Here is a 24,123-nt window from a genome sequence, read left to right as displayed (position 1 = left end):
TTTATCATTGAGTATGACGTTAGCTGTGGGCTTGTTATGTATGACCTTTATTATATTGAGGTACATTCCCTCTATACCTGCTTTGTTGAGAGTTTTTATCATAAATGAATGTTGAGTTTTGTCAAATGCCTTTCCTACATCTTTGAGATGATCATATGATTACTTTCCTTCAGTTTTGTTAGTATGGTATATTGCATTTACTGATTTGTAGATGTTGAACCAACCTTGTATCTCTAGAGTAAATCCCATTTGATCATGGTGTATGATCCTTTTAACATATTGTTGAATTTGGCTTGTTAATATTTGGTTGAGGATTTTTACATCTCTGAACATCAGGGATATTGGCCTGCAATTTTCTTTTCTTGTGGAATCAAAGTAATGGCCTCCTAAAATGAGTTTAGAAGAGTTTCCTCCTTTGGTACTTTGTGGAAGAGTTTGAGAAGGGTTGATATTAATTCTTCTTTGGATGTTTGGTAGAAATCACCAGTGAAGCTATCTGGTGCTGGACTTCTGTGTTAAAAAGTTTTTCAATACAGGTTAAATTTCCTTACTAGTAATTGGTCTTCTCAGGCTTTTTGTTTCATCATGATTCAGTTCTGGTAGCTTGTATGTTTCTAGGACTGTATCTGTTTCTTCTAGGCTGTCCAATTTGTTGGCATATAATTGTTCATAGTAGTTTCTTATTATCCTCCATGCTTCTGTGGCATAATTGTAACATCTGTTTCATTTCTGACTTTATTTGATGCTCTCCCTTTTTATCTTGGTGAGTCTAGCTAAAAGTTTGTCAATCTTGTTGATTTTGTCAAAGAACCAGCTCTGTTCATTGATCTTTTCTATTTTTAGTCTCTTTTTCTGCTTTAATCTTCTACTTCTACTAACATTGGGCTTTGTTTATTCTTGTTTTTCTGGTTACTTCAGGTTTAAATTTAGGTTGTTTATTTGAGACTTCTTGTTTCTTGAGTGTAGGCATTTATTGCTATGAAATACCCTCTTAGAATTGCTTTTGCTGCATCGCATAAATTTTGATATATTTTCCATTTTCATTTGTCTCAAGGGATTGTTTTTGTTTTCTCTTTCAGTTTTGACCCATTGGTTGTTCAGTAGCATGTTGTTTAGTCTCCATATACTTGTGAATTTTCCAATTTTCTTCACATAATTCATTTCTAGTTTTATTTCATTGCAGTTAGAAAAGATGCTTGATATGATTTCAGTCCTTCTAAATGTATTAAGACTTGTTTTGTGGCCTAGAGTATGAATTCTGGAGGATGTTCCATGTGCGCTTAAAAACAACGTATATTCTGTTGCCTTTGGATGGAATGTTCTGTGTAAATCTATTAAGTCCGTCTGATCTAACATGTTGTTTAAGGCTGATGGTTTCCTTATTGATTTCTGTCTGGATGTTCTATCCATTGATGTATTGGGTATTAAAGTCCTGTACAATTATTGTATTGCCATCTATTTATCCCTTTAGGTCTGTTAATATTTGCTTATTTACTGAGATGCTCCTATCTTGAGTGCATAATACAAATGTTATATCCTATTGTGGATTGAATTCTTTATTATTATGTAATGCCCTTCTTTGTCTCTTATTATAGTCCTTGCTTTAAAGTCAATTTTGATTGATAAAAGTCAATTTTGATTGATATAAGTATAGCTGTCTTAGCTTTCTTTAGGTTTATATTTGCATGCAATGTCTTTTTCCATCCCTTCACTTTTAGTTTATGTATTTTCTTACATCTAAAGTGAGGGTCTTGTAGGCAGCAATACAAATTGGGTCTTGTTTTATTTATTCAGTTAGTCATTATAATGAAATACAGTAACTTTAATGAGTTATTTTCTTTGAATTGTAAAATCTAAAATGTGACCACCTACTGTTTTTCTTTTGGGGTAACATTACAATAAGATAGAATTAATACTTTTTAGCTGTATTATCTTCACTCTCTAAGCAAGTTACTCTTAGGTTAATAAAGAAACATTTTTATAAATATGAAAGATCTTTTTTCTTTGCGTATAATGTTGGGAATATTACGTTATTTTAGTACCAATTAAACTCAAATCTGTCCCAGTGTTTCCAGGAGTACCTATGATTTCTATGCTAGAATTTTAAAATATTATTTTAATATTCCTTGTGATCATTTTGAAACAAATTTGATATAGAGTGCTGGCTCTAATATCCAGGTAATACAATTTGATAGTTATAGCATTACTGTTTTTCTTGCCATATCTTTGTGGGTTTTATTTATTTATTTATTTACTTACTTACTTATTTTGAGAGAGAGACAGAGAGAGCAAGGGGAGAGGGGCAGAGAGAGGAGGAGACTGAATCCCAAGCAGGCTCCAACCTGTCAGTTCAGAGCCTGATGTGGGGCTTGAACCCGCAAACTGTGAGATTATGACTCAAGCATAATGATGAAGAGTCCGAGGCTCAACCTAAGAAGCCATCCAGGCACTCCTCTTTATTTTCTTTTTGAATAGGACCCATCAGTTTAGGTATATAAATAATGAATTTTCATTTATTTGACAAATATTTAATAAGCAAATATTTTGGGCAAAGTACCCCACTGAGGCTCTGTAGGAACTGTAAGATACTAGAAACCTGATTTCTGCTACCATAATCTTTTTTTTTAAGTTCATTTATTTATTTTGAGAGAGAGAGAGAGAGAGAGAAACAGGAGTGGAGGAAAGGCAGAGACAAAGGAAGAGAGAGAATCCCAAGCAAGCTTCACACTTTCAGTGTGAGATTATAACTGCATAAAAGTAACTGTAGTACATAATGTATTACTGTAATGAATTTGTAGCCACCTCCTACTGCTATCACAGCAAGCTAAAGTTTTGTGAGTATCTGGTTAAAACGCTGAGTGATGCTAATCATATGTGTGAGCAGTTTGTCTCTCTAGTAAATTGCATATCGCAGTAAAAAGTGATCGCTCTTGGTTCTTGCATACTTTTCATATTGTTTAATGCAATACCATAAATCTTAAATCACATCTTGGGACCCATATGAAGTGGATGATGGAAGTGCTCCTAAGAAGCAAGAGAAAAGCCATGACATTACAAGAAAAAGTTGAATTGCGTGCTGTGTACTGCAGCTATAGTTGACTGCAATTTCAAAATAAATGAATCCAGCATAAGGACCATTGTAAAAAAAGAAAAGGAAATTCCTGAAGTGGTTACTGCAGCTACACCCACAGGCATGAAAACTTTGCACTTTTTGTGAAATACCTTTTTAATCTGTACCAAAAATGTAGCTTTTATGTAGGTGCAGGATTGCTATAAGAAAGGCTTACTATACACCTATAAACTCCAATACGATTTGAGAAAAAGCAAAATCATTTTGTATGGCAAAGTAAAAGGAGGGTGAAGAATATAAAGGTGGAAATTTTCGTGCCAGCAAAGGATAGCAATAATTTTAGAAAGAGGTTTGACTTAAAACATGTCAAGATAACAGGAAGTAGCTTCTGCCAACCAAGAAGCCTTAGACAGGTTCCCAGGTACCATTAAGAAAGTTATTGAGGAGGAAAGATACCTGCCTGAACCAGGTTTTTTCTTTTTAAGTTTGTTTTGTTTGTTTGTTTGTTTTGAGAGAGAGGGAGACCATGCAAGTGCATGGGGCCGGGCTGGGGGGGGGGGGGGGCAGAGAGAGAGAGGGAGTCCCAGGTAGGTTCTGTGCTGTCAGCACAGAGCCCAACTCAGGGCTCAGTCTCACCACAAACTGAGAGATCATGATCTGAGCTAAAGTCAAAAGTTGGTTGTGTAACCAACTGACCCACCGAGGCACCCCTGAACAAGTTTTTAATGCAGATAAAAGTGCCCTATTCTGGGGGGAAAATGTCACAAAGGACATTTATTAGTAAGGAAGGCAAGCAAGCACCAGGATCCAAGGTAGGAAGGGATAGGCTAACTCTACTATTTTGTCCAAATGCAGTTAGGTTTTAAGATCGGGACTGCCTTTATTTGTAAAGCTGCTAACCTTTGGTTAAAGGAAAAAGGTAAATTCTAGCTGCCAGTCTTTTGGTTGTACAAGAAGGCCTGGACAACAAGAACCCTTTTGCTGGGTTGGTTCCATTGATGCTTTTGTCCCTGAAGTCAGGAGGTGCCCTGCCTTTTAAAGTTCTTTTGATATTGGACGATTCTCCCTGGCTACCCACAGCCCCATGAGTTAAACACTGACGGGTGTTGAAGTGACCTACTTGCCCGCAAACACAATGTCTCTAATTCAGTTTCTAAATCAGAGGGGTCATAAGAACCTTTAGGGCTCATTACACATGGTGCTCTATGGAAAGGTTTGCCAATGCTATGGAAGAGAACCTTGTTGGAGAAAAACACCATGAAAGACTGGAAGGATTATACCATTGAAGATGCCATCATTATAGAAAATGCCTTGAAAGCCATCAAGCCTGAAACAAATTCCTGCTGGAGAAAATGTGTTGTGCTTGACTTCACAGGATTTACAACATAGCCAATCAAGGAAATCATGTAAAGATTGGTACAAGGGAGGTAAAGGGGTTTCAAGGTATGGATCTTGGAGAAATTCAAGAGCTAGTAGACACCATACCAGACGCATTAATAGAAGATGACTTGGTAGAAATGAATGCTTCCAAACCAGTGCCACGTGATGAGGAAGAAGACATAGAAGAAGCAGTGCCAAAACGACATTAGATGATCTGACAGAAGTGTTCTAATTACTTAAGACTGTTTTTTTACTTCTTTTATAATATAGACTCTCCTGGGGAGCCTGGGTGGCTCAGTCGGTTGGACATCTAACTCTTAATTTTGGCTCAGGTCATGATCTTACCATCTGTGGGGTCCAAGCCCTGTGTCAGGCTCTGAGCTGACAGCATGGAGCCTGCTTGGGTTTCTCTCTGTCTCCCTCTCTCTGTCCCACCTGTGTTCTTTCTGTCTTTTTTTCCTCTCTCAAAATAAATAAGTAAACTAAAAAAATGGACCCTTCAGAGATTATGGGCACTGAAACTAAAACAAATGGTAGAAAGATTGGTATTGTACGGAAGTGTTTCTAGAGAAATTGAAAGCAAAAGAGTCAGAAATTACAATGTACAGTATTTCTATAAAGTTACACCAGGTGTGCTTGCCTCTCCTGCCTCCCCTTCCACCTCCTCCACCTCTTCTACGTTTATCACCCATGAGACAACAAGAGCGAGTCCTCCCCTTCCTCCTCCTTCTCAGCCTACTCAATGTGAAGATGGTGAGGATGAACACCTCGTGGAAGTGGTGATTTACTTCCACTTAATGAATAGTAAATAATCATCATGCTGTACAGTTAGTAAGCTTACCTGGTTGTGTATGTCTTGATGTGAAAATCTAATAACTGTATAGCAAGAACTGAATGTTTTTGTGTTATTACCATCATTACCCCCTAAGTTTTCATCACGTAGAACATTATGTGAAAGATTTGTATGGAAGTGGATAGCCTATACTTAACATAGGCATAAGGTGAATGATATTTACTATATAATCAGTGTATGGGGCACCTGGGTGGCTCAGTCGGTTAAGCATTCGACTTCAGCTCAGGTCATGAACTCACTGTTCGTGAGTTTGAGCCCCGTGTCGGGCTCTGTGCTGAGAGCTCAGACCCCGTAGCCTGCCTCAGATTCTGTGTCTCCCTCTTTCTCTGCCCCTCCCTGACTTGCGCTGTCTGTCTCTCTCTCAAATATTAAAAAAATTTTTTAAAATATATATAATCAGTGTATTCATTTTCTTACCATTATGTAACCTTGCTTTCAAAGAATTACATTACTATACAATATGCCTGTCTCTTATAATTGGAGAAACTGTGTATCAGCCTATCTTCACAGGTGTTGTTTTAAATGTAACAGTGTTTCTAAAACTGTATTACAAATGGAATTGCAATACTATGGAACCATTAAATTTTATAACAATTTACTCATTAGTGTGTGGGTTTGGTTACTTGAAGCGATTGTATCCATTATACTAGGCTATCATAAAGCATTCATATTGCTACTTTTTCATTACCAATGCATGAATCATTATACTTATAAATAAACATGAATTTTTTTACATTGTCTTTACATTTTTGATATCTAGTGTTAATAAAACATGTAACATCTACATAGGGTTTTTTAAAAATAATATATGATTTTTTTATAACATTTTCTTTTCTCTAGTTTACTTTATTGCAAGAAGACAGTATATAATACATATATAAAATGGGTGTTAAACCACTGTATGTTATCAATAAGGCTTCTGGTTAACAGTAGGCTATTAATAGTTAAAATTTTCATGAATCAAAAATTATGCAGATCTTTGACTGCACTGGGGTGGGGGGTCAGTGCTCCAACTCCTTCATCATTCAAGGGCTGACTAATATACTTGCTTTCTAGCACATAGGGACATGTTCAAGTTTTAGAAAGCATTAAACATCAGAAATGCACATGATTGCTTACATTTGGGATGTTTGAAATCACCTTTTAAACCTGTCTATAAATATATTCTGTAAGCAATTTGGTTAGATTTATATATTTTAAGCTTGCTTATTGATATCAATACCCAACTAAAGCAGAGGAAGACATGGTATTAATGTTGGTAGGACGAAGCTAATTTTTTGAGGGTGTTTTTAAAATTATTTTAAGGTTAATGTGGCCCTAAGACATATTACACAGATATAAATTGTATAAACTTAATAGTGGCCATGAATAGATTCCTACAAACTTGTGGGTTTTTATAGATCATATAACAAGCTATGGAAAAGCTATTTTTTGAAAACTTTTCACGCATACTGAGGAAGGACAATATTATAGGTGCAGTTTTTTTCCTGATCTTGTCTTCATTTATCATAAACCTCAGAAAGTGAAATCTGATCAAGCATACATATTAGAGCTCTAGAGGTTAGCATTGGGCTAGCCAAAGGACTGTTTAGTGTGAAAAATGTGAATTGCTTCATTTGTCTCTTACAGACTCTGTGACAAGGATTGTCAATATTAACTTAAAATTCCTCAAGGTATAGGGGCACCTGAGTAGCTCAGTTGGCTGAGCATCTGACTCTTGATTTCAGCTCAGGTTATAATCTCAAGGTCCTAAAATTGAACCCCACATCAGGCTCCATGCTAAGCGTGGAGCCTGCTTGGGATTCTCTCTCTTTCTCCCTCTGCCCTTTTCCCCCACTTCTACTCTCTCAAAAAACAAAAATTCCTCAAGCTGTATTTTTGAACTTATCAGTCTTGCAGGAATTAATATGAAATAAGACTATAATCCTAACATTGGGTTTAGGTTAGATGAGTCACACCCATGCTAGTAAACTCCCAGGAAGTTGGACAGATTCTATTGCTGTTTTGGACTTGTGTAGTATAAAATGTTGTATAAATTAGTTGACCATTCTCTAAGTCTTGTATTAAAAAGTATAATAAGATTACACATGATTAGTTTACATGTTTTATGTATATATTTTGTGCATGAGTTGATCCAGGTTTTTTAAAATTTGTTTTTTAATGTTTATTTATTTTTGAGAGAGAGGCAGACAATGAGTGGGGTAAATGCAGAGAGAGAGGGAGACACAGAATCTGAAGCAGGCTCCAGGCTCTGAGCTGTCAGCACAGAGCTCAATGTGGGGCTCAAACTCACGAACCGCTAGATCACGACCTGAGCCAAAGTCAGACACTTAACTGACTGAGCCACCCAGGTGCCCCAATCCAGACTTTTTTCATTAAAGATTCATAATCATAATTCAGTATTCACATGAAGAATCAAAGCATGGGTTTTGCTATATTCTGTTGGACCTTAGCATTAATAAAATTTTGTTATAAATTTAGGAAAAAATAATTAGCAATATAGTAAAATAGTAATCAGAAGCAAAATATATCTTTCCAAGAAGTCAAAGCTTTTGACGCAGACTAAAATGAAGGAATAGGAAAGAAACAATACAATATAATTAGAAATTTCAGCTTTCAGGAAAAGTGTTTTTCTGGTACTTTCCTAAGAGGGAATTCTTAAAACTTGAATTTGTTTGGTAAAAGTGGTATACTTAGTTGAAATGTTGTCCATTTCTATCTAAATCCTGATTTTTCTTTGAATTTATCCAGTTTCGAGTTTGCTCAACCTCTTGAATCTAAAGTGTTATGTCTTTCATCAATAGTGGAAAGTTTTCAGGTATGATTTCTTCCAAGTAATTTTTCAACACCACATTTTCTTACCTCTCTTTCCATGACTCTGGTGACACAACTATTTAGACCTTTTGTTGCTATCCCACATGTCCCTGAGGTTTCATTATTTGTTTTTAATGGTTACTCTCTCTGTTGGTCAGATTGGATAATTTCTGTTGATCTGTCTTGAAGTTCATTAATTCTTTTCTCTATCATCTGCATTCTAGTGCTGAGTCCATCCAGTGAGTTTTTAAATTTTGTTAATGCATTTTATAATTTTAAAATTTCCATTGGTTCTTTATATCTTCTATTTCATCATTTAGTCTTCCTGTTTTTCCATTTGTTTCAAGCATGTTCATTATAACTTGTTCAATGATCAGCAGCTCATTTATGCTATGTAATAGGCATCTAGAAATAAGAATTTGTCTATGGTTAAGTAAACTATTATAATAGTGAATACTATAGCTGACAGGAAATTGGTTTTATGACTTGATCTAGAATCTTGCATTTGGGTTAGTGAACAGTTAAGTAGTCTAAGCCAATAACAGTAATATAGCACTTTTCAGAATACGTGTGGTTCTTTATGGAATAATTTTTTTAGTACCCTTTGTAATTTTGGACTCTTGGTTAATGGTAACTGGAAATGTGGAGTTTGTGACTAATTTATCTCTTGAACCATGGTAGGGCAAATGGTTGTAGGTCATCTTCCTAAAGTACCCTCAAGGACAAATTTTGCATCTATAAAATTACTTATTATATTCTTGATCAAGAATTTTTTCTATACCAGACTTAAATTTTAAGATTATACTTGACCCTTGAACAATGGAGGAGTTAGGACCTCCCACCCCCCCCATGCAGTTGAAAATCTGTGTATTAGTTTTTATTCCCCAGAAACTTAGCTGCTTATAGCCTACTCTTGGCCAGAAGCCTTACCAAAAATATGAACACTCGTTTAATGCATATTTTGTATATATATTGTATACTCTATCCTTAAAGTAAGCTAGAGAAAGGAAAATGTTATCAAGAAAATCATAAGAAAGAGAAGATACATTTAAAGTACTGTTCTGTGGATCATCTGGGTGGCTCAGTTGGTTGGGTGTCCAACTTCAGCTCTGGTCATGATCTCAGGGTTCATGAATTCAAGCCCCGAATCAGGCTGTCTGCTGTCAGCTCACAGCCTGCTTCAGATTCTTTGTCCCCACTGCTCACAGCCCCTCCCCCACTCATCTTCCTCTCTTCTCTCTCATTAAAAAAAATAATAATACAGTATCCAAAAAATCGCATATAAGGGAACCTGTGCAGTTCAAACCTGTGTTGTTCAAAGGTCAGCTGTATTTCTACCCCTTTAAAACAAATGACTGTTTAATTTTTATGTAATAACTTTTAATGTAGAGATTAGAAGTAGAAGTCACTCAAAATTCCACCATTCTAAGATAACTATTAACATTTTGGTGTATGTCCTTTCATTCTTTTAAAAAATTTTATTTATACTTATATATCTGTACTTTTTTAAAGTTTATTTATTTTTGAGAGAGAGAACGTGTGAGCAGGGGAGGGGCATAGAGAGAGGGAGGGAGACAATCTTAAGCAGGCTCTGTGCTGTCAGCATGAAGCCCAACATAGGACTCAATCACACAGACTGTGAGATCATGACCTGAGCTGAAATCAAGAGTCATGCACTTCACCAACTAAGCCACCAAGTACCTCTGTACTTTTTTTAAACAAAATTAGATCATACTTTATGTTATATATATTGCTCTTTTCACTTAGCATTATACCATGAATGTTTTCTTGTGTTAAATAGCATTAGAAAATAAGATTTTTAATGATTATGTAGTATATACTTTACTAAATATTTGTTTCCTTATCTCTTCATTTTATTTTGTTGCAGTATAGAAATTCTTTCCAGATTTTGATAGGTCATCAACCCTCTTAATTTTTTTTATGCTATTACATTTTCTTTTTCTGGGTTTTATAGATATTTAGGAGGGAAAAGAAAAAGGCTGAATCAGAGACTTTTTTAGATTCTTTTTTTTCCTTTTTATTTCATTCTTTCTTTACTTTTAAGTGTGTTTCTAATGTATTTTTTTTTTTTTAGCAATCTCTATGCCCAACATGATGTTTGAACTCACAACCCCACAGTCAAAACTTACAGGCTCTTCTGACTGAGCCAGCCAGGTGCCCTTACATGCTTTTTCTAAACCAGTAGTTTTTAAGACTACAATTTTCATTCTTTAGTCTTCTTATTTTGGACCTAAAACTTTTTTTTTTTTTTTCATTTTTAAAATAAAATTTATTTTTTGTCACATTTATTTCTTAAAGTATAAAAAATATAGTGTCCACAACTTAACCTGTTCCTTATTAGTTCAGATCATAATGAAATGTCTTAAATACCAAGAGTGAGGTCAGACTTTTGTCTCTGACACTTAACACCTTTGCCAATGGCACGTTACTTAATTTTTCTATGCCTGTGTTTCCTCATCTGAAAATTATTGTTAATGATGACAATAATACATTTGGAGAGTACTCCAAAGAGAAAATACTTATTAACATAGTGCCTAATATAAATACTGGGCTCTCAAGAACTAATACGATGATGGTGGAGTTATAATAGGATTATAAGTGGTGATGATACTGTCAGTAATAGTAGAAATGTATTTAATAAATTGTCTCAAGTTTTCCCACCCTGATGTTCAGTTTTAAGGTAACTTACTTGCTATGTAATCTGACCACTTCATTATTATTATTATATTTTTTTGCTCTGTTTCTTTTTAGTGGTTTTTTTCAATCTTTTATTTGTGGTACTTTCGGTTGTTTATACAACTTTGAACCTATTCCTTTTGAACGGTGTGTTTTACAATATATCTGTTATCAATTTTATTTTGCCTACAATAAAATTAAGTGATTTCACTAAAATTGTTTTACTAAAAATTTGGTGAATGTATTTTTAATTCCTTTCCAGATTACTAAATATATAAACAAAAATTTAAAAGGGTAACAACAGGGTCAGCATTTAAATATCTTCCTCATCCTATTTTTTTTCACTTCAAACTAGTTTTTCACTTAACTAAGTTTTATTAGAGTTTAATGATAAGAACGTCAAAGAAAACAGTGGTGACTATGAAAAACGTCTCTATAATTTCCCCTCATGTTTTATATTTAGCTCATTCAGCCAAAAAATACTGAGCATATACTATGTATGAGGCTAAAGGGATAGACGGAGGAACTTTGTGGAGCCTGTCAATGATTTTATACTTTATCTTAAATATAACTACAATGTTATTGACTACTTTAAGCAAGGAAGTGCCATACTCTGTGAAGAATGGATTTTAGCAGGAATGATTAGGGTATTGGGACAAGCTTGTTTCTAGAGGAAAACTATTAGTGACATGGATCAGGGTGATACTGTGGAGATGGAAAAATGTAAATTGATTTCAGATTATGGTGGAAGTAAACTTGAGAAGACAAGGCGATGGACTTCATTCGGGTGTCAGGAGGATAGACACATACATGCTCATCCCCCTGTATGGTACATAAATTCCATGCTTTGCATACAGGGTTTCTCTCATGACTTGGCCTCCAACCTTAATGATACTGTTGTCCAAATTTTTCCATTGATTTCTTTGCATTACCCCAGTCAGATTGCTGTCAACTTTTACTATAAAATTCTCTTTATCTCCTGGTTGATTTCTGTATTCTTTTTATAGTCTTTCTTTCTGCAGGGCCACAGACTCCCCCAATTAGATTTTGCTTAGCTTACATGTGTTGTTTTGGCAGCGGGATCCCAGCACTCAAGTCATACTAATGATGGGCCAGACTAGTGTGAGTGAAGTTATGAAGGGCAGGTAAAAAAAAATGGAAGCCATAAATATAGACAATTTCATTGTAAATAGTCTTGGTTGAAAGTAAGAGTATAGGGGTGCCTGGGTGGCTCAGTTGGTTGGGCAACCGACTTCAGCTCAGGTCATGATCTCACAGTTCGTGGGTTCGAGCCCTGCGTTGGGCTCTGTGCTGATAGCTCAGAGCCTGGAGCCTACTTCAGATTCTGTGTCTCCCCCTCTCTCTGACCCTTCCCTGCTCAAACTCTGTGTCTCTCTGTCTCTCAATGATAAATAATTGTTAAAAGAATTAAAAAAAAAAAGAAAGTAAGAGTATAAAATATGAGATGGCAAAATAGGGATGAGTGGTCAGAGGAGAGTTTTTGTTGTTTTTAAAGATGGAAGATAATGGAGAAGAATCTAGTAGAGGGGAGATATAGAAAAGAGAGGGAAAGATCAATTGAGCAAAGTTCTTGAAAACTGCAAAAAGGTGATGATAAGTTTAAGGGAATGAAGGAAGTCCACCTCCATTTTAACAGGAAGGAAGGAAAGGATTAGTCATTAAGGTTTAAAATTTCTTTTTTTTTTTTTTTTTTTTATTTTTTTTTATTTTTTTATTTTTTAATATATGAAATTTACTGTCAAATTGGTTTCCATACAACACCCAGTGCTCATCCCAAAAGGTGCCCTCCTCAATACCCATCACCCACCCTGCCCTCCCTCCCACCCCCCATCAACCCTCAGTTTGTTCTCAGTCTTTAACAGTCTCCTATGCTTTGGCTCTCTCCCACTCTAACCTCTTTTTTTTTTTTTTTTTTTTTTTTCCTTCCCCTCCCCCATGGGTTTCTGTTATGTTTCTCAGGATCCACATAAGAGTGAAACCATATGGTATCTGTCTTTCTCTGTATGGCTTATTTCACTTAGCATCACACTCTCCAGTTCCATCCATGTTGCTACAAAAGGCCATATTTCATTTTTTCTCATTGCCACGTAGTATTCCATTGTGTATATAAACCACAATTTCTTTATCCATTCATCAGTTGATGGACATTTAGGCTCTTTCCATAATTTGGCTATTGTTGAGAGTGCCGCTATAAACATTGGGGTACAGGTGCCCCTATGCATCAGTACTCCTGTATCCCTTGGATAAATTCCTAGCAGTGCTATGGCTGGGTCATAGGGTAGGTCTATTTTTAATTTTCTGAGGAACCTCCACACTGCTTTCCAGAGCGGCAAGGTTTAAAATTTCTAAGAGGAAGAAATTGTTTTATTACAGTGTTGTAAATCCATCACTTAGTTCCCCCTAACCTCCAATGGACAGGTTACTAAATATTAATGTCAGTTGAGCCAAGCATTCTATTCTACAGTTACCTTATTTTGTTCTTATTCTTTTTGATTTCCTCTTTTAAACAAATGAAGATAGAAAAGAGAGGACTGAGTATCCAGAGGGATATTGACAAGGAGATAGTAGGTAGATAATAAGCTATGTCACTTACAACTTCCCCAAATGGGTGAATGGAGTCAACCTGCCAGAATCAGGGTATTTGGGATGCTAAATTAGGTGGGTATTCTTCATAGGGGAATGAGATCTAATTTGAGGACAAATTGTGCAATGGCTTGAAATTAGGATTTAAAGACCAAACAAGAATGACAGTGCCTCCTACCTCCGGTTGAGGACTCAGATTTTAAAGTCACAACAAATAGGATTGGACAGATGGCCATGTTGTGAAGGAGTGATATGAGACATATCCTTTAGACCAGTGATTTGCAAACATTTTTTAAGGCAATAGGATCCTTTTTTTCAAACAAAATCTCATGTGGAATCTCAATATACAAAATAAATGAGAGGACTTTTGACAGAAGCCAGTAGCATATGGGCGAGAGCCATAATCTCTCCTTCCTCTTTGTGCCATATTCCAAGACACTTAAAAGATACATAAGACTCTGCAGAACATTTTTAAATTCAAGTTATTTAAATCAAAAGAAGACAGAAACAGTTCACCTTTTTCTCTCACCGCCCCCCCCACCCACAGTCTCTGGTAATCACCAATCTGTTCTCTGTATCTATGAACTTGATTTTCTTTTATTTTTAGTTCTAAACTTTTATTTTAGATTTATACACATGAGAAAGATCTTATAGCATTTGTTTTTCTCTTTGGGACTTACTTCATGTAGCATAATGCCCTCGAGGTGCATTCATATGATCACAAATAGCAAAATTTCATTCTATTCTATGGCTGAATAATATTCGATTATATGCATATACCACAGTTTCTTTATCCATACATCAATTGGAGGTTGTTTCCCCATCTTGGCTATTGTAAATAATGTTGCTATGAACATGGAGTTGCATATTATCTTTTTGAGTTAGTGTTTTTGTTTTCTTTTGATAAATACCCAGAAATATAATTACTGGATCATATGGGCATTATATTTTTAATTTTTTGAGGAACCTCCACACTGTTTTCCATAGTAACTGCACCAATTTATACTCCCACCAACTGTGCACAAGGGTTCCTTTTTCTCCATACCCTTGCCAATACTTGTTATTTCTTATCTTTCTGATAATAGCCATTTTTACATGTGTGAGGTATTATCTCATTGTGGTTTTAATTTGCATCACCCTGATGATAAATGATATTGAACATCTTTTCAGGTACTACCAGAGCCAGGTAATCAAGAGGTGTTCCCTGGGTGACAGCTAGAAAAACCAGGCACCAGACATAAAAACCAGGATACCAGATGCGTGTAAAGTCCCTCTGTAAGAGACACTAGCACTCTGGAGTGTGACACATGGTGAACTCCAAGATAGCACCCACCCTCCAAGGTATCTGGAAGAGATTACAGCCCCTCAATGTATGTTTAATTAGCTGCTTGCCGCTCAAGTCAAATTAATGATGACTAGCTAATAGACCCCCTCACAGAAAGATCAGTCTGTGGGTCTGTTGCCTCTTGCTGTGACCTGGAGATGGTAGCTGGTTAAGAACCTTTCTCTGCTTGTAACAGTCCCGTGGACCCACGAATGTAAGCCCCACTAGCCAGCAGAGCCGAGTGATGTACAGGTGCCCCTTGAAAGCAGTTGTAAAAATTGGTGTTCTAGAGAGGGGTATGATGATTACAGTCTGTGGGACCAGGAAGACAGTCTCCCCTGGCCTCCATAGCTAGGCAATCAAGAGGTGTTCCCTAGGCAGTGGCCCTCAAAATTGGGGCACTAATTGTATGTAAAAGCTTCCTTCTGAAAGGCACTGATGGTCTGGAGCACAGCAAAAAGGAAAGCGTGAAGATGACATCTTCTAGTCTCCATCCCAGGGGAGCGTTCCAGCAGGCTCCTGGATGTGTGTGTGAAATTAGATGCTGCTCCCTCTTGCCAACGCTTTAACTTAAGTAGGTGAGCCTTCTTCACATTAGGTCGGGGCACAATTGGCTGCCTCTGAGTTGCGTCCTGGGGTGGGTGAATCTGAGCATGAGTCCCTTAAAAGAAGTTTCTCGGATCACTATAGTCTTGTAGGTCTTGGGGTGCAAACCTTGTTGTTTTTCAGAGTTCATTGTTTTGGGGGCTCATCTCTCAAGTGTGTGTCATAAAAGTTGGGGTGCCCAATGTGGGGCTTGAGCCCTTTGCTCCTCATGGAGAACTTCTTAGATTTTGAGTTCCTTCCTGGTGATGAGTCTCCATGCCGGGGAGTGGGATTTTATAGCAAGACTTTCCCAGCCTCTTAACTGCTTTGATGTGGTTTTCTTGTTTGCCTGATATCTAGTCATTACTCAGACAGACTTGAGGTGTTTTTTTGAAAGTAAATTGTTTCATAGGTAGCTGTAGACTTAGTATGTCTGTGGGAGAAGGTGGATTAAGGATCCTTATGCACCACTATCTCGAATTGGAACTCACTGTAGAACATATTGGAAGGTAATTTTGAGTAATACCACATCTTTAGAAATCTTTTTTTTTCTATTAAATTAATTGTCATTAATACTAGCATATAGTAAAAAATATTCAGGTGGTAGAAAAGATACATGGTGAAAAATAATTCACCTATCCTAGATGCCAATTCCTTAGTCCTTTTACCTAGGTGTAAATAGTTACTAGTTTCTTACATATTTTTTAGAAGTATTTTGAGCATACAGACATAAGAATATACTCTTTTTTCTTCATCACACATGAGATCATTCTATTTCTATTCCTCCCAGTTAACTGTTTTCATTTAATTAGATTATCTAGTATAGATCTACCTCATTCTTTTATAATAGCTGTATAATATTCTATTAAAATGATGTAGTGTAATTTAACAATTACTAATTGATGGAATATTTTGCTCTTAAAAGTCATTTACAATTAATATGTGTGAATATATTTCTTGGATAAACTGAAGATTTTGAACAGGAGAGTGATAATATAGAAAGACAAACCTAATGTTAGGATTACCAGAACAAAAGCATGATATTCACAAACTCTGAACCTCATTTTATTCTTTAAGAAGTATGTTTTTCCCGCTAGGTTAGCTCTGCTTTTTCCCCACTAAAAGGGAGTTTTTATTCTACTTCATCAGACATGTAGTACTTGGCGGCTTTCTTTCTTTGTATGTGGATACACTTCTGTTTGTTACCCTGCTTTATTTTTCTCAATCTCTTATTCATCAGCCCCAGTTACTCTCCAGAAATATCTTAGAAATTTGAGTTAATGTAGTTGTATTTCCTAGGTAAGCAAAGCTTTAGGTCTTTTGCTTGTGCTTTGGGACGCCTTGCATTTGTAGATGAAAGGAACAATTAACTAGATCTTGCCTCTCTTTTTATCCTTCCAACTTTTGTATCCTTGTTAGAAATTTGTTTTAAAATTTTTTAACATTTATTTATTTTTGAGGGAGATTGAGATACAGTGGGAGTGGGAAGGGGCAGAGAGAGAGGGAGACACAGAATCTGAAACAGGATTGAGGCTCTGAGCTGTCAGCACAGAGCCTGACATGGGGCTTGAACTTGTCTGAGCTGAAGTCGATGCTTAACTGGCTGAGCCACCCAGGCACCCCAGAAATTTCTAATTCTAGTCAATATTCAAATTCATATACTCTATATATAGTTTAGCTGATCTATACATGTTAAATTTTATTCAAATCTTCTACAATATTCTTTTATATCTTAGGATAACCTCTTCCTCACAGACGACTCCTTGCAAAGGAACACTTAATCCTTTCTATGGAAAAGGATACTCTGATTAGATATTTACTGAATAGTATGAAAATCAGTGCTTCACTCTTGAATAATTTTCTTATCAAATCTCTTGAGGTACAAATAAGATGAACAAATCTTTAAAAATTTATAATTTACATTTTAGAAATTTATAATTTAGCATGACACACGTTTGGAGATGGAACCAAGGCCAGTGAAAGGGAGGATAAGGAAAAAGTGGAATTAAATTGTTAAATATTTTAACACAATGTGAACGTTTTGATTTGTTTTGTTTTTTTTTACCATCAATTTGATAAAACTGTGATAGGGACTTGAGGGCTAGTTTATTAAAACCTATCATTTTTCAGGTAAGGAAACTAGTCTTTAGGGTGTCTGGGACTTGCCCTGATCACAGGTTATGACACAGAGCACCTGATTGCCAGCCCCCTTTTGTTTGAGGATATAACTGTTTGACATTTACAGTGGTAGTTAAAATGTGTGTAGCAGCAAAAGAAATTGATTCATTTTATGTATTCATTTTTTAAATCACAATATACATACTTAATGATTCAAAAGAACTATTTTTTTAAATGTAGGCAAATAAAAGTTTTGTAAATAGAATGATTTTCCTTCAAACCATATTATGTTTGGAGAATGTTTGAGGTCTAATAAGGTGTTTCTGCCTCATCTCCTCTTTCACAAAATCTCTTACCAGAAAAATGTTTGTGTATTCTTGACTTTGTTTTTGTTTTGCTACTTAATATCTTGAAATATTATTTGTCTACGTGTTCAGTTACCTGGAAGTTATATAAAGAAATAGTTATAGGGGCTTCCGGATGGCTCAGTCATTTGAGCGTCTGACTCTTGATTTTGGCTCAGGTCATGATCTCGCAGTCCTGAGATCGAGGCCGCTGTCAGGCTCTGCACTGGGCTTGGAGCCTGCTTAGGATTCTGTCTCCCTCTGCCTCTCTCCCACTTGTGCGTGTGCTCTCTTTCTCTCTCTTTCAAAAAAATAAGTAAATAAAAGAGTTATATGAAATCCTTTTTCAAAACTTTTAGAAAATGATGGACGTGTAAATCTACAGTTAGTGGTTCTACTAAACCTAAAGAAGCAGCATAGCGACTTCCTCCTGATACTATTCTTGATGATTGTGTTTCACTCGAGTTTATAATGCATTGAGAAGTAAACTTTCGCCAAATCTACTTATGTGTTTTGAGTTCTCACAGAGAACTTTTGGTGTTTTTGGCAACAATAAAGGCAGAACACCTCTCCGGAGAAAACCTACATCTGTTTTTATGTTTACTATCTGAATATTCAGTCTCTTCTATCCCTATGCTTTCAGTACTAAAGAATTGCGTAGCTGGAACAAGAGGCAGCTGATCACGTTTGCATTTCTTAGCCAACATGTCTTGCCCTTCCCTATTAGCACCTGTTCAGGTTTATGCCTAGCAGCTGTCAGTGTTCATAAACTCAGGTTACACAAAAGGGAAGTTTGATATGCCTGAATTTGAACAGTATTATCAGTAACAAGCGATCATTGAATCTTTCTGAAGCATAGAAAATCATCATTCAGGGAGGAATTTGTTTGTAGTAATTTTGATTTTTGTCTATTCTCAGAATTGTTACTGGTAAATGTCACATTTTTTTTAAGTTTATTTATTTTGAGAGAGAAAGAGAAGTGGGGAGGGGCAGAGAGAGGAGAAGAGAATCCCAAGCAGGCTCTGCACTATCACCATGGAGTCTGACTCGGGGCTTGATCTCACAACCATGAGATTGTGACTTGAGATGAAATCAAGAGTCAGATATTTAACTGCCTGAGCCACCACCCTGGCACCCTAGTAAATATCATCTTAATAAAATATAGTAAATTCATGTTATCTAGGATGACCAAATATTCTGATATCTGTTAATTACATATCCTACATTATCAGTTTTAAACAATTAGGACAAAATGTAAAATATAGACCAGAGTTTGGCACAAAACCTAGTTGAATATAATGTTAAATCAGCTTGAATCATCTTATAACAATTACGTATAATTACTACTTCACAGAAAGTCTTAGTTAATTGAATTCCAAGTTATACAATTTTTGATACTTTAGATCAGGATTTCTCAGCCTTAGCACTGCTAACATTTTGGGCCAGCTAATTCTCTGTGGAGGGGATGTCCTTTGCATTGTAGGAGTTGAGCAACATCCCTAGACTCTATCTCTGCACTGTCAGTAGCATGCTCTCAGATGTGGCCATCAAAAGTGTCTCCAGACTTTGCCAAATGTTTCCTAGCGGCCAAAGAGGGCATTATGAAGTCACTCCTGGTTGAGAGCTAGTGCTTTAGACTATGGGAAAGATATGTAATAAATCAAATCTTTTATAATCTCTTCATCACCTTCTGCACGTTTTTCTTCCATTGTTCACATCAACAAATTTATTTTTTACTGTAGTATTTTATGTTAATTTTCAGTTGTAGTAATCTTTACCTTACCTTGGTTATTAACTTTGCAAATAAAGAATTCTGAAGTTATACATTAAAAAGTATATTCATAAATGGCCTTAAGCTAGAAGATGCACCTACTAATTGATATTCTTCCATAGCTGAGTGTGTGCGATGGCAGAGTCATATTATTATATAGCCCCTTCATTTTGATCGTACGGTATTTGGGCTATTTTTGGTCACAGAGAAGTTTGTTGGTAGTGGTTTGAACCTGAGATGAAGGTGGTATCCTTAACACATAGAGTCAGAATGAGAGGCTGTTATAGGATTGCCAGTATCAGATCTGGATGCTCTGGCCCTAATAGAAATCTGAAAATAGATGCTTCTGGGACACCTTAACCATTTTTATTTTAATGAATATATTTTTCTTTTATTTAAATTATTATTATTTTTTTTTATTTAGAGAGAGAGCATGGGGAGGGGAGCACAGGTTGAGAGAGAGAGAGAATCTTAAACAGGCTCCATGCTAAGCATGGAGCCCGAGGCAGGGCTCAATCCCAGGACCCTGGGATCATGACCCAAGCTGAAATCAAGAGTTGGACACTCAACCCACTGAGCCCCCAGGAGCCTCTGAATATATTTTTCTTAAATGATTTGAAGAGATGGGTTTCTACCATTTTTGTGTAATATGCTTAAATAATGAATAACAATTTAGTGTAATCATAATTATATTTTTTCAACTGAAAATGAATGTATTCATTTTCACATATATTTGTGTTCCACTTTAGTTTGAAAGTTTTAAGGCAAAACACTTCACCATTCATACTTATACAATTGCAAGACATTTATTTTAAATTCTTTTTTTTTTAATTCTTAACACAAAATTTATCTGGCTAAAAAATGTAATAACATGCTAAACATACATATAACCTTAAAATAAATATGACTCTGAAATATTTACTTGAAATGAATAAAATACCTTAAGGTTTCTTTTACTGCCACATATACACATGGGTAATTATATACACAGATATTCACTTATTAAAAACAATAGCTAATAATTATTAAATGGTAGGTATTCAGCACTTTACATGCATTATCTCAGTTAATCCTAATTATATCATCATCATATTACTCATGAGGGAATTGAAAGTTCACTGAAGTTATATAATTGGTACAAGGTCACAGCTGATAAGCTCCAGATACTGTTTTTGAACTCAAATAGTGTCTGTTATCAAATGTCTTGTTGACGTAATGCTGTAATCCCAATGTAATCAGTGTCTTCATTTCTTCAGTGTTTAGATTTATATTCCTCAACCCCAACCCATATGTATTTTTTTGAGTGCCTACTATGTGCCAGACTGTTTTTTGTTTTTCTTTACTTTTCATTTAGAAATAATCTTAGACTTAAAAACAGTTAAAAAACAAATACAGAGCATTCATATATTTTTTTTACCCACATGTATATATTTTACCCACATATATATTTTCCCCCTAATTTTCATAATTTATATAACCATAGTACAGTTATCAAAATTATAAAAATCAGAAAATTAACACTGGTACAGCACTATTAACTGAACTATAGACTTTTTAAGGATTTCACTAGCTTTTCCATTAATGTTCTTTTTCTGTTCCAAATTTCAGCCTAGGATCCAACATCACATTTAACTGTATCTGCTTTAAGTCTTTAACCTTTGGCTGTTCTTTCGTCTTTCCTTTACTTTCATGAGCTGGACACTTGGTGAACACTAGTCAGTTTTGGTTTGTCTGATGTTTTCTCATGATTCGACTGAGGTTATGTGTTGTCAGGAAGAATGCCACAGAGGTGGTATGTGCCTCTAAGGGCATCAGAGGGCACATGATATTTTATTACAAGTTGTATAGTTTCTCCACTGTGAAGTTAATTTTTTGCCATCTGTAATTAGTAAAAACTTTGGAGCAGATACTTGGAGACTATGCCAATATCTTGTTTCTCCTCAGACTTTCTCCTCCTTTCTCTGCTCTCTCCTGCTTTTTCCAGACTTTCTACTGCTATTAGTATCCCTCCGTGCACATGTATTTTAAGGCTTCTTCTCTGAGTAGTTCTAAAGACCTGTAACTACCAGCTGTAGTTCCACTCTTTCTTATTGCCAGGTTTAAATTTTATTTTTAAACTATGTTATAATAAAGAACCTACTAGTATTTTATTACTACAGAATAGATTCTCAAAAATAGATTGTAAGATCCAAGTATATGTATATTTTTAATTTTAATAAATATTTCCAGGAAAAATGATCTCCAATAAGCAATATGTAGAGACTGCTTGTTTGACTTTCTGGATTTTACTTGCTTTAGTCCCAAATCAAGTTACAGCAACAGAAAGAAATACACCTAGAGCTTATAATTTATTATCCTAAAAAAAGTAACAACTATTATTTATTGAATTCTTTTATGCCAGATACTCAACTAAAGTGCTTATCTATGTTATATCACCAAATTATATAGTACAAAAGCAAATTAAAAAAAAAACAACTTTCCATTTTTTTAAATGCATTTAGGCACAGTGAAGTTACCAGCTATAATTTTTTTTAAATAGCCTTTTTCTATAAACTCTAGGTAAAGGATTCCTATTTTTTGCATTTAGTAAAACGAGACTTGTTGGTGAAAATAATTTGTAGTGAAAGATGTCAGTAGGGTCCTCGGCTCAAACCAGCCTCATGTTTCAAAGTTCGTTGGTGACTGCTTGATGACCCAAAACCTGCCCTGTAAGCATTAGTTTCATGTAACCATTGGTACCAGCTATGCCTTTCCATGATGAATGCTGAAAAAAAGAAAGAGAAGTTATTTAAGAATATGAACATACTCATTATGGCATTATCATCTATAAGGTGATTAACAGCAATACCAGAATATGAACAGAAGGTTTTGAATTGTGTATGGTTGGAAAACTTATTGAACTTGTTACTAATGATGCTATGTGTCAACCAGAGATGATAATCTTTACTATATGTATTCATCTTAAGAGAAAAATCATCTAGATACCATATGGATGAAATCAACATTTAAACATTAACTCTGCATTATTTTAATTGGACAGTATTTTTAAAACAAACTGTTTTTATTTGAATTGCCTGTAGAATTCCATGCAGAAATCTTTTTTTTATGGTTACATTATTTCCATAGTGAAAGTTTGTGGTGGATTGTAAATTCAGTTTTAAGTGAGCAGTGTCTTTATTTTGTTTCTTCCTGTAAATTGTGTACTTATTAAAGCAGTTGTGAAGGTCATGATTTTCTAGCTTCCTTGTAGGATCACTGTATGCAGAAAGTATTAAAATAACCATTTTAATATTCTATATTTTTAAAAAAATATTGGGGTATAATTGACATATAACATTTTATATTCGTTTCACATATACAACATAATGATTTGATAATTTGTATGTATTGCAAATATTTGTATGTATTGCATAATATTTGTATGTATTGCAAAAGGATCATCATGATAAGCATACTTAACATTCATCACCACACAGTTACAAATTTCTTTTGTGATGAGAACTTTTAAGATCTACTTTCTTAGCAACTTTCAAACAAAACAGTGTTACTAACAACAGTCACCATGGTGTACATTATATCCTATGACTTACTTATTTTAACTGAAAGTTTGTACTTTTTGATCCCCCTCCACCCATTTCTACTCTAAATTTTTAATATCAGCATTAACTGTTACAGTAAGACCAATGTAAGATTACACCTGAAATAGCTAAGCAAATAAGTATAAATACATATAAATGGCTCAGTTATTATAAATGGGTCATATTAAGGCCATTTTAATTGTAGTTCATACTTGACATGATTAAAAACTGTAAAATGGATTTATCTTTTTGGTGAGGGAGGAGTGCTTGCTCTGTTGGGGATTACCAAGTCAGATTCTTGGATGTTTAAGACTTACAAGACTTGGGTTTGGAAGACAGGGTTACAACGCATTCAAATGTGGTGTTATTTTGGGGGCACCTTGGTGGCTCAGTTGGTTGAGCATCCGACTTGGTTTTATCTCAGGTCATGATCCCAGGGTTTCCGGATCAAGTCCCACATCAGGCTCCATGCTGAGTATGGAGCCTGCTTGGGATTCTCTCTCTCTCTCTCTCTCTCTCTCTCTCTCTCTCTCTCTCTGCCCTTCTCACCCACTCGTGCATGCTCTTCCTCTCCCTCTAAAGTAAAATTTAAAAACACACACACAAAAAATAAATCTGGTGTTATTTTCTTGATTCGTTAAGATAATATGGGTGTTATGTTGTAAGTGAATAGACAATGAGGTGATTTAGGAAGAATAAGAAGTTAATATGTTAATTTTTCTAAGATTGTGGCAACACATTTGTATGAAGATATATGCAAACCACTGTTAATGTTTTTTTTTTTTTTTGCTATAAGGAAACTCTGCAAGTCTATTAAAAGAGGATTTGGTATACTAAACATTAAACTTATTTCATAAATTGGTGTTTTAAATTATACTTATTTTGTTTTTATGTATTCCATATTTTATCTTTCTGAAGAACATGTATTTTGAAACACTTTCATATTTTAAAAAATATGCCTAAATGTTTGAATTATTTAAATATG

The 24,123-nt window shown here is 35.2% G+C and overlaps 1 protein-coding gene across 4 annotated transcripts in view; it reads left to right on the top strand.

The window, feature by feature from the left end:
- Nucleotides 1-24,123, top strand: part of BAZ2B (bromodomain adjacent to zinc finger domain 2B) — a 434,498-nt gene that overhangs the window by 269,780 nt on the left and 140,595 nt on the right. The window contains exon 1 of one of the 4 annotated variants that reach the window (XM_042948875.1): nt 8,102-8,121. The exons of the other annotated variants lie outside the window; for them this stretch is intronic. The gene's annotated coding sequence lies outside the window, so the exon portion shown is untranslated. Of the gene's footprint in view, nt 1-8,101; nt 8,122-24,123 lie in introns of those variants that run through there. 4 annotated transcript variants of the gene reach the window in all.

The sequence above is a fragment of the Panthera leo genome, chromosome C1, assembly GCF_018350215.1.
Source record: "Panthera leo isolate Ple1 chromosome C1, P.leo_Ple1_pat1.1, whole genome shotgun sequence".
Classification (NCBI taxonomy): Eukaryota; Metazoa; Chordata; class Mammalia; order Carnivora; family Felidae; genus Panthera; species Panthera leo.
This window is presented reverse-complemented; position numbering and strand designations above follow the sequence as displayed.